The sequence below is a fragment of the Pteropus alecto genome, unplaced genomic scaffold (genome assembly GCF_000325575.1).
Source record: "Pteropus alecto unplaced genomic scaffold, ASM32557v1 scaffold164, whole genome shotgun sequence".
NCBI lineage: Eukaryota > Metazoa > Chordata > Mammalia > Chiroptera > Pteropodidae > Pteropus > Pteropus alecto.
In genome coordinates, this window is record NW_006439568.1 from 1,441,604 (window position 1) to 1,451,691 (window position 10,088).

The window sequence follows — 10,088 nt, forward strand, 5'->3', positions numbered from 1 at the left end:
GAGAGTAACAACCGCTACCCCCGCGTACCTCCTACCTTCTTGCATGAAGCTGCTCCCATCCGTGAACAGAACTTCATCGGCCTCAGGCAGAGGGGAGTCCTTGAAGTCTGGCTGCGAGGAACACACAGCATCAGTGAACTCTATACAATTATGAATGGAGGTCTGGGGGTCTGGGTCTGGCAATAGGCTGGCTGGGTTGAGGACAGTGGCTTTGGAGAAGCTGATCCTTGGCTGGTCGAGGAGGAGAGCCTGGTATTGAGTGATTCTGGAATTAGTCATCCATCGTTCTGGGCTACTGTGGAGAAGGGCTTTGACTGCATGAGGGGCAGTAATGTTTAGACTTTGGCCGAGGGTGAGTTTGTCAGCTTCTGTGACTAGGAGAGCCCTCGCTGCTATGGCTCGTAGGCAAGGTGGCCATCCAGAGGCCGCCGTGTCTATTCTCTTTGATAGATAGGCCACTGGTCGGCGCCACGGGCCTAGCGTTTGGGTTAGGACCCCTTTGGCGATTCCCTTGGTCTCACTTACAAAAAGATGAAATCCCTTGGTGATGTCTGGAAAAGCAAGGGCTGGGGCTGATATGAGTGCCTGCTTGAGAAGGTCAAAGGCCTTCCGTCTGTGTCCAATTGAGGGGCTGATTTCCTCCTGTTGCTGAGTACAGGGGCTTTGCAATTTCTGCGAACCCAGGAATCCAAAGTCTGCAATAGCCCGCCGCCCTGAGGAATTCTCTTACCTGTCTCTTGGTGGTGGGTACCAGAATCTGAAGAATGGCTTCAATCCTCTGCTGGGATAGAGTCCGTTTTCCTCCTTTGAGTGTATACCCGAGGTAGGCCACTGACTGGGTGCATAGCTGGGCCTTCTTAGCTGAGACCCAGTACCCATATGCCTCTAGGGTGCCGAGCAGGCCCTGGTTGCCACAAGACACATTTCCTCGGTTTCAGCTGCTAATAATAAATCATCAACATACTGGAGTAACGTACGGTCAAGATTACGCTGACGGAAAGGTTGAAGATCTGCACTTAGGGCCTCATCAAATAGGATAGGAGAATTTTTGAATCCTTGTAAACGCGTCCAGGTTAGTTGGCCCGAGAATGCCCCCTCTGGGTCTGTCCACTCAAAGGCAGAGATAGGCTGGCTGCTAGGAGCTAAGGGAATGCTGAAGAAAGCATCCTTTAAATCTAGTACGGTATAAACAGTTCTCTCAGGAGGTAACAAACTTAAGAGAGTGTACGGGTTGGGTACAGTCAAGTGGATGGTTTCAACCCTCTTGTTCACTTCTCTTAAGTCTTGTACTGGCCAGTAGTCCTGAGTACCAGGCTTCTGGACTGGGAGCAAGGGAGTGTTCCACGGCAATTGGTACGGCACAAGAATCCCTGCTTCCTGCAGCCGCTGGATATGTTTCCTTATACCAATTTTGGCATCTGGGGCAATCGGGTATTGCTTAACCCGGACAGGGGTCGCAGTAGCAGTTAAACTCACTACTACCGGGACTTGGTGCTTAGCCAACCCTGGGGCATTGTTTTCAGCCCATACCCCTGGATATTCTACCAAGAGTCTGCCTAGTAATGTCCCCATGGACAGGTCTACATTTTCTTCCTTCTCGTAGAGTAGATACTCTTCAGATAGAGGACAGGTAATTAAGATAGTTGACGGGGCAGACATGGATATCTGAGGGGTACTATCTCCGAATATAATAGTAGCCCGTAGTTTTTCGAGTAGGTCTCTACCAAGAAGTGGAGCTGGACATTCTGGAATTACGAGGAAAGAATGGGTCACTATTCCTCTCCCCAGATCTACAGTCCTTTCAGTGGTCCATGGGTATTCTCGTATTTTACCTGTGGCCCCTTGGACGGCGGTCTTTCGTTTGGAGATTGGTCTCCCTGGGTCAAGTAACACTGAGTAGGTAGCCCCTGTGTCCACCAGGAAGTTAACAGTTTTGCCCCCAATTTTTAAGGCAACCCTGGGCTCCTGGGGACTTAGTGTGTAGGAACCCCGGCCCCATCAGTCCTCTTCCTCAGTGATGAGGACTTTAGTCTTGCAGTTTTCTTTGTCTTTCGCATTTCCCTCAGGATATTCATTCTTCCAATGGCCCTCCTTCTTGCAGTAGGCACATTGATTTTTCCCTAGGGGTGTGTAGCCCTTACGTGGGCCTCTTTCTGATCTCCCTTGTCCTGTCCTAGTTTTCCCTGATCTCTCCTCCTGCATGCTACCATTATTTTAGCCATATGTTTGGGGTCATCTGGTGCCTCCCTGTTGTTAAACACCTTCTGGGCTATTTCAACATGTTGGGACAGATTCATCCCTGCAAAACCTTCTAATTTCTGCAATTTACGCCGGATGTCAGGGGCTGCCTGAGTAGCAAAGGCTACATTAATTGCCTGCTGGTTCTCAGGGGCCTGAGGATCAATGGGAGTGTATACCATGTACGCCTCCTGTAGCCGTTCAAGAAACACTCCGAGGGATTCCTGAGGTCCCTGTATAACTTCAGTTACCTGAGAAAGGTTAGTTGCCTGACGAGCAGCCATCCTAATTTCCCCAATTAGAATCTGGTGGTACCGATCTAATGCCATTCTCCCTGCCTGAGAATTGTGTCCCCAGTCTGGGCGGGTGGAGGGAAATTCCTCCTCAATCTGTTCCCGTGTTTCCTCAAGCCTCCTCCCTCCTGCAGCTATCTTTTGTGCTTCCGTCCGTATGCGCCCCCATTCTTCCTCAGTGAAGAGGGTAACTAAAAACTGTTGGCAGTCGTCCCAGGTGGGGTGGTGAGTCCGAAAGACACTCTCTAAGAGTCTCATTAACGCTTGGGGTTTCTCAGAGAAAGGCAGATTCTGTGCCTTCCAGTTGTACAGGTCACTAGTTGAGAAAGGCACATAAACCATAAAGGGCCTGTCAGTATGATGCCTCTGGGGTGGTGCTTCTCTCAAGGGAAGAATGGCCGGGGTAGTGGTATCGGCCGGTGCTTTGCCCGGAGCAGGAGCAGGAGGCCCATAAGGGTTACCTCCTCGTGTTCCAGGAGGTGAGGTAGTGCTATTTGGGCCTCTGTTGTCCTGGATTTTAGGGTGGGGGAAGGTCATTGTTCTCCGGTGGAGATTGGAGGACTGAGGGACTGGGCTGTTTTGGAGTTTCACTTGCTGCATGTTTAGGGGTATCCACAACTAAAACTCGCACCCCTAGAGAGAGGGCACACTGGCGGAGCCAAGGAGGGGGCTTCTGAACAAGATTTAACCATTGATCAAAGTAGGGAAACTGATCGGGGTGTCCTGGGTCTCCTGTGACAATCTTCCAAACATTCCTCACCAAACCTTTGTCAAAGGAGCCCTCTGGAGGCCAGTTTACACCAAAAGACAGCCACTCGACTTCACACAATGTTCTTAGTCTGCCTGGAGAAAACTTTATGCCATAATCAGCTCCCTCTACAAACCCTTCTCTGAAATGTCGCAGGAGACAACCCAAGGGTGTCTTCTGTGAACTCAGGCTTCCCCCCATCACTTGCGCAGAAAACACAAAACAGACACTCCGACAAAAACAATCAAACACTCAAACAAGAACAATTACCGGGGTGTAGGTGGACCCAGAGAAGTCCGCCACCTACAACCTAGACAAGACCAGAGACAATAAACAAAACCTGACAACAGGGCACAGGAGGCGACGTCCCGTGGCCTGGCCACGGTCCAGGAGATATGACTGCGTCCAGTCTCTCCACGGACCCCCACTGACCGGTCAACAGAAAAAGTAAGGTACCTTTTATCCAGACACCAAGGCCTCGGAGATTCCAGATTCCCATCGGGACCAGGAACAAAGAGCGTGTCCTAAAGGTTGCGTCCTTGACAATTGTACTGACCCGTCACAGCATTCAAGGGCCCTGGAACGTCTCAGGTTGGCCACCCCTTTGAATCTGTAACAGGGACAGCAACCACTTCAGAGGCCAGTCCGGTCTTAGATCCCAGGGCCACTCCCTGAGATCTCGCTGGGGCCTCAAAATGTTGTAGCCGCCAGCCCCCAAAAGACACACAGACCACCAGGAATTAGTGAGTCATAGGAATCACACTCTTTATTCAGCCAGCTGGGTCTGCCAGGGGTACGCAGACCCCAAATTAAGCAGCACCGAAATATAGAGGTATAGGGTTTTTAAGGTCAAAATCCTATTCTTCATTCTGTCTGAACACAAAGGTCTATTTTTCTGCTATTCACTACCTGTCAAACTATAGGTCAGGGTGTGCAAGCGGAGAGTACAGAAGTAGAAAGCTTGTTATCAGGATGTTATGTCCCTATGATCAAAAGCCTTTTGTTCCCATGGCGATAGTCAAACAGTAATTTTCCTACAAGTAATAAATCTCAAGTAGTCATTCTTCAGCCACCACAGAAACACCTAATTTTTAAAAATCCTAATTCTACATCTTAAATGCATCTTAAAGAAAAGGATGTAATTATTAACAGCCTAATGAAAATGATGTTAATGGATTTCTAATAAGTAATAAAAACCCGAAACCAAACCAATAATACCATCTTGCAGTATTGAATGTTTAATCATTATCTGTCTTCCTTTTCCTTTGTCTTACTTCCTTTGGGCTACTCCAAAGCATTCGCTTGGGAAAAGTTTAGGAGAGAGGTTTTTAATCTACATTTTCTACTAGAGTCTGTCTTATGTATGAAAAACTGGAGGCTGCTGAGATTAGACATCTGTGTTCTATAATCTCTGTTCACTTCTCTCTTCCTCATCGCAAATAGCAAAGTTAGCAAGAATCTGAGAGCATTTTCCCAATTGGTTTATATTCACATTAGGGAATAGCCACATTTGGAAAAAAGCTAACAGCCCTAACTTTTATTTTTTGTATTAATCTCCAAGGATTTAAGCAGGTTTATAAAGATAAATCCATTTTCTCTCTTTCAGGAAGGGCTTGCCTTGAATTAGTCACCACATCCCAGAAACAGCTCATTGGAACTGCTTGGTGTCGCCAGATGTTGGTTTATCCAGACCCTGCTGAGGAGTATTTCTTCTCCGCGTGGCATCAGGCACAACAAGCTTTTTGAACCTGAGTAAAATATACCTAATCATGGCTGACTGAAGAGAGCTCTGCTCCTGCTGATTGTCAATTCTGGTTAAGGAATAATTCCAGAAACCAAACAACTACAACTACAAAGGAAGGTTCACATTTTTAAATTAATATTGCCAGTATGTGCTATTCATCTGAGCAGTAATGTTAGCAGTGTCTTAAAAGTATATCTCGGCCACTTGCAGGGCCAGGATGAACAAGACATCCCAGAATTGCCAGTCCAGATCACCAGACAACACAGCCTTGAAGCAGCAGCAATTACCTGCTTATCATCTAAAGCTCTCAAGCACCAGAATCCTCTCTGGCTTTTTTGCCACAGGCACATTCTGCTTCTGCATGGGCATCATCCTTATAATGTCTGCAAAGGGCATCAAGGAAATAGAGATTCGTCGCTTCTCACATTTTTAATGCAGTTTCTAAGAATTTTCAACTTTGGGACTATAAACAAGTGGTCCATTTGAGAACACAGCCCCTCAACAGTGAACTGGATGAGACTGGAACATCTCTTTTTCAGCTGGCGGGTGCAGATGATGACAGAGCCACTGTGTGATGGCATTATTTATCCCTATCCCCTCTTGAGGACAACCACTCTCACACCAGTCAGCTCAGCCATACTTGTTTACAGGGGTCCGGGAAAGTCAGAAGATTTTTATGCTGGCAGAGGACCAAGCAAGCAGTTGATAGACGTGGTAGAAGGAGAGGCGAGGCCAAATGACTGCCAGATGCCCATGAATCATATTAAAAAAGAGTGAAGAACCAAAGAAAGAGGTCTTCAATTTTGCCCCACTTTCAAGCATAGTGTCTTTCCCTTTGCAAATGAACTCCCTCTGAGATCATCACTTTAGTCTAGGAAAGGCAAGAACCCAAATCTTTCTGGCATCTTAAGGATAATTAGCAAAATGAACCAAGTTCTATTCAGAGAGAGAAAAGCTGAAACTAAAGATACTCCCTCAGTCACAAGCTTTTTGTCAATATGATTAACAAGCTGTTGGAGGATGAGAGCCCCAGAAGCTGGTCTGGGGAGGGGAGACAAGAGCTACTCTAAGGCTAAATCAGCCACACCCATATTAAGGCTAACGAATCAAGCGAATGTCTTATTCAAATCAACTCTGAGCTGATTATCAGATGTCCCAGACTGTATGACCACTCCAAAAGCAGCCATGGAAAGCTGATCTGTTCCTTCTCCCCACATGGCTAGTGGCAAATTGTGAAGGCCAAGCTGTCAACAATGATTTAACATTTATGAGTGCCTGAAGGGGCTAATAGTTCTGTTGGATATGCAGATACGTCAGATAAGTAAAAGTTGATTTCTACCCTCAGTGAGCTAGTGATAGAGTAGGTAAGAAAGACCATGTTTGGTAATAACAAAGAGCTCAGCCCTAGCTGGCTTGTTCACAGTATCCACAATCCCTTCCTTGTCCATTGCCCACTACGTAATAGGTACACACTTAATTGAAAAAAAAAAAAATGGATTAGGGCAAGTAGTGAAGGCTTTGAAAAGGAAAACGGGTTCAGGTCCCACTCCTCCCATTGCCTTTCTAGTTACATTTTCTGCAGTCCCACTCCCCATCCCAGCTCCCTGTAGCTTATCTCTCCAAGAATTAAGTGCCCTAAATCCTTTGAGTCCTCTAGTATGATATGTAAACCACCAGACCCCACCATGTGGCAGAGGCAAAATGGCAGGAGGAAATTAAATTTGCCTTGTGGAAGGGGGTAACAAAGTAATTGGCTTACAAGATTAATATTCATTTCCACCCACCTCCACCCACTGTGAATTTCATCCTCATGCATATGAGGCAGGGGCCTCCAAGGTTGGCAAAGCCACTCTGCAAACAACTTGCAACAGAATGCTTTTATCGTAATGTTAAGGGGATTTTCCAAAGGAATTTCTTTTTTAGTCACTTCAGGTAGAACTGTTTCTAACACTTTGCTTTTATATGAGAAAATCAGAAACCACCCAGAAAGTGGGATCCTCTTTTGCACATGGAAGTATTTCATTATACTGGGTGATAAGATAAAGTACATATCCCAGGCCAATGTGACCAAGCACAGACCTAGTAGAACAAAAGTACTGAGTGGGCTTCCCTCTTCTCACTTAGCCCTGAGGCTCAAAAAGGAAGTGCCCTTTTATACAGTTCATTCTAAGCAAGAATGATAGTTTCTGACTCTTGAAAATTCTGAGAAGCAGACTGTAATTCTTGCTGTCGTTTTAGAGCTACAGGCTTATAAGGCCACTTGAACACCAAAACAGACAATAGATCAGAGTTATGTCTTCTTCATAAAATTTTTAGAGCTAGAAAGCACCTTAGCTATCATCTACTCAAAAATCATTTGATCATGAAACATTTTTGTCCAATTCTGCATTGACAGAACTTCAACAAGAATCCATGGACTAGAATGTATACTACTACAGTGACCTCATGGACCAATTGATTGGTGAATAAAGTGATGCTGATGAAATGTGGGCCCTGGATGTTAAGTATTTAACTCAGGATCAGAGATTGGCTGAACAAGGACTCCAGTTTCCTCAGTCACAGTTCAGTGTGTTAGCTCTCAATTACAACACATCCCTGTTCTTTAAAGTTCTTTAGCAGTTTTACCAAAAGAAAAGGCATCAATGTTTTCCAAAATAATAGTTCCAGCCTTGCTGCTTGTTTAAAGAATGATTTAAGTAAATATACACATCTAAGTAAAATTAAGTAGCCTTTTGTCTAATCTTAATTTAATACCAACGCTTTACCTATTTGGCCTCAAAACTCCCAGTGGCTTTGCAAGAGTTCAAAATTCCTTCTGTCTTTCTTGTTCATCTTCTCTTCCAAAGAATCCTAAATCCCACTGGCCATTCACCAAGGAGAAAGCCACTCTCTTGCTTCCCTGCCCCCCCTCCGCCCCGCCCCACTCCTGTAATCTTCTGATTACTCCTCAACACCATGAGGAAAAAGCAGAAGCCCAAAGCAGCACCCATGGCAAACCCTGGGCACCTGAGATGTCGCATAAGGGACATGCACAGCTCTGGGCCCTTCACCAAGCCTCCTTTCCTTACTCTTCTTCTAGCTGCACCTTCACATAAGTGACTCCTTCAGCCAGAGTTCACAGGATTTGCCCATTGGGACACACTACTCTTTTTTAAAGAGTCCACTCTACCATTTTCACAGTTTAACTTTTAAAGAATATCGTAACGTTTTAAAATCAGAGTTATTCCACATATGTCAATAAACCTATATTTTGGAAATACTTCTTTTTCTATGATCATTTTTAATAACTTCTAGATGCTGTGTAGAAGTATTCGTTAGTAAAAATATTTTCCATACGATAAAATGGAAAAACAGTGAAGTGACTTTCCCATAAAGCTGATTAGACTCAGACTGTAAGCCTAGTTCTCATGAGACATTGACTAATACTTTCTTAGTGGTACCTCTTTATGATCCAGGCGTAAGGCTTCATCACAACAGATTATATAAATATACAATGGAAACACTGAATTCCAGGTCAGTGGCAAAATGCTGCAGGCCCCAGAATGAAAGACTGCATGAAGGCCCACTCCGGAGCATCAGCAGATACACTCTCATCTTGCATGGAGAGCTGCCCTTTATTTGTGGCCCAGACAACACGCCCTTAACCCAGAAAACTTAAAGACTTCGGTGGACTTAGGGCTTGAATTTTTGTATATATACTCGTATAACTTTTTAATAATTTAATAATTGTTTTCCCCTGCCTGACAGATTATTTACACAAATAGATGTGCAAATTGTGCAAAACTGTAGGAAAATGCCATTAATTTTGACAAAGAATGTACCTGCTCTATTCCTTTTTACCTTTCGGAGACAGTGCAGGTAAGTGAAATTCAGGAGCTGATCTCCTATTTCACACTTGGCATGATTTCCACCAAATGGTTCTCGAAACTCAAAATACAAAAACCAAGACAGGGTGCGGGTGGGGGATCTTATAAAGTGTTGCGTTCATGTGCGACTTTTTTCCTTGAAAATTTTATTCTTCATTTCTAAGTTTCCAGATTCTTTACTTACCCAACTTTGTAACATAATTCTCAACATCAATCAAATAGGTTTTACTCCAAATGTGAGCACAAGAAGGACCCGTAGAGACAACTGAATCTAACCACTCATTTTATAGTGAGAAAATTAATGGGCTGAGAGGATAAGTGACTTGACCAAGGTCACACAGTGTGTTAATGTCAGGGGTCACACACCTAGTGGGACTCTCCTTGAGTCTCCCTAGGTCATTCTGCATATGCAATTGGCTTATCCCAATCATTCTGCATAAGCAATTGCCTAATCTCTAAAGCAACGCTTGTCCTGGCTGTCAGGCACTGTGAGAAATGCCAAAGAAATAATAAGAGAAGTCCCTGCTCTCCGGATGATTAAAGTCTTGTGTTAGTCCAGGTCCTCTGAGAAGCAAATGCCAAGACAGGATTAGACACGCAAGAGATTTATTGTGGGAACTGCCTGTAAGGGAAAATAAGGAGGGAGCCAGAGGAGGCTGGGAGAGCAGAGCAGTCAGGCTACAACACAGTTCTAGGACCCCTGTGAAGGAGAGGGAAGGGGAAAAGGAAAGAGGGAGAGAAGGAAAGGAAGAAGAGAAAGAAGGATACGTAAGAAGGATGGGAGGAACAGGAGGAAAGGAAGGAAGGAAGATAGGTCTTGGCAGTTGCATTCTTAAGAAAGTTTCGGCAAGGCTCCGTGAACTTGCAAGGTTACCAGTGACTTCCACGTGGATAAATCCAGCAGTGAGTCCTTAGTGCCCTGTCAGCCCACTGGATACAGGTGATCACTCCCTCATCCTTGACACACTTTCTTCTCTTGGCTCTCAGGATACCACACTCGGATTTCTTCCTAGCTCTCTGGCTACCTTTCTTTGGTTCCTTTTCCTCAAACTCTGTGTTGAGATCTCCAAGGCTTTGGTCTTAATCTTCAGTCATCTTCTCCTCTCTATATGCACTTACTTCCTTGGAAACATTTCCCTCCTGGCTTTAAATGCCATCTATTGCCAACATTCTTTTATATCTGTAACCCAAACCTCTCT

The 10,088-nt window shown here is 45.0% G+C and overlaps 1 pseudogene; it reads left to right on the forward strand.

The window, feature by feature from the left end:
• Window positions 1-5,240: 5,240 nt before the first annotated feature.
• LOC102887183 overlaps window positions 5,241-10,088 on the forward strand; it is an 18,182-nt pseudogene continuing 13,334 nt past the window's right edge.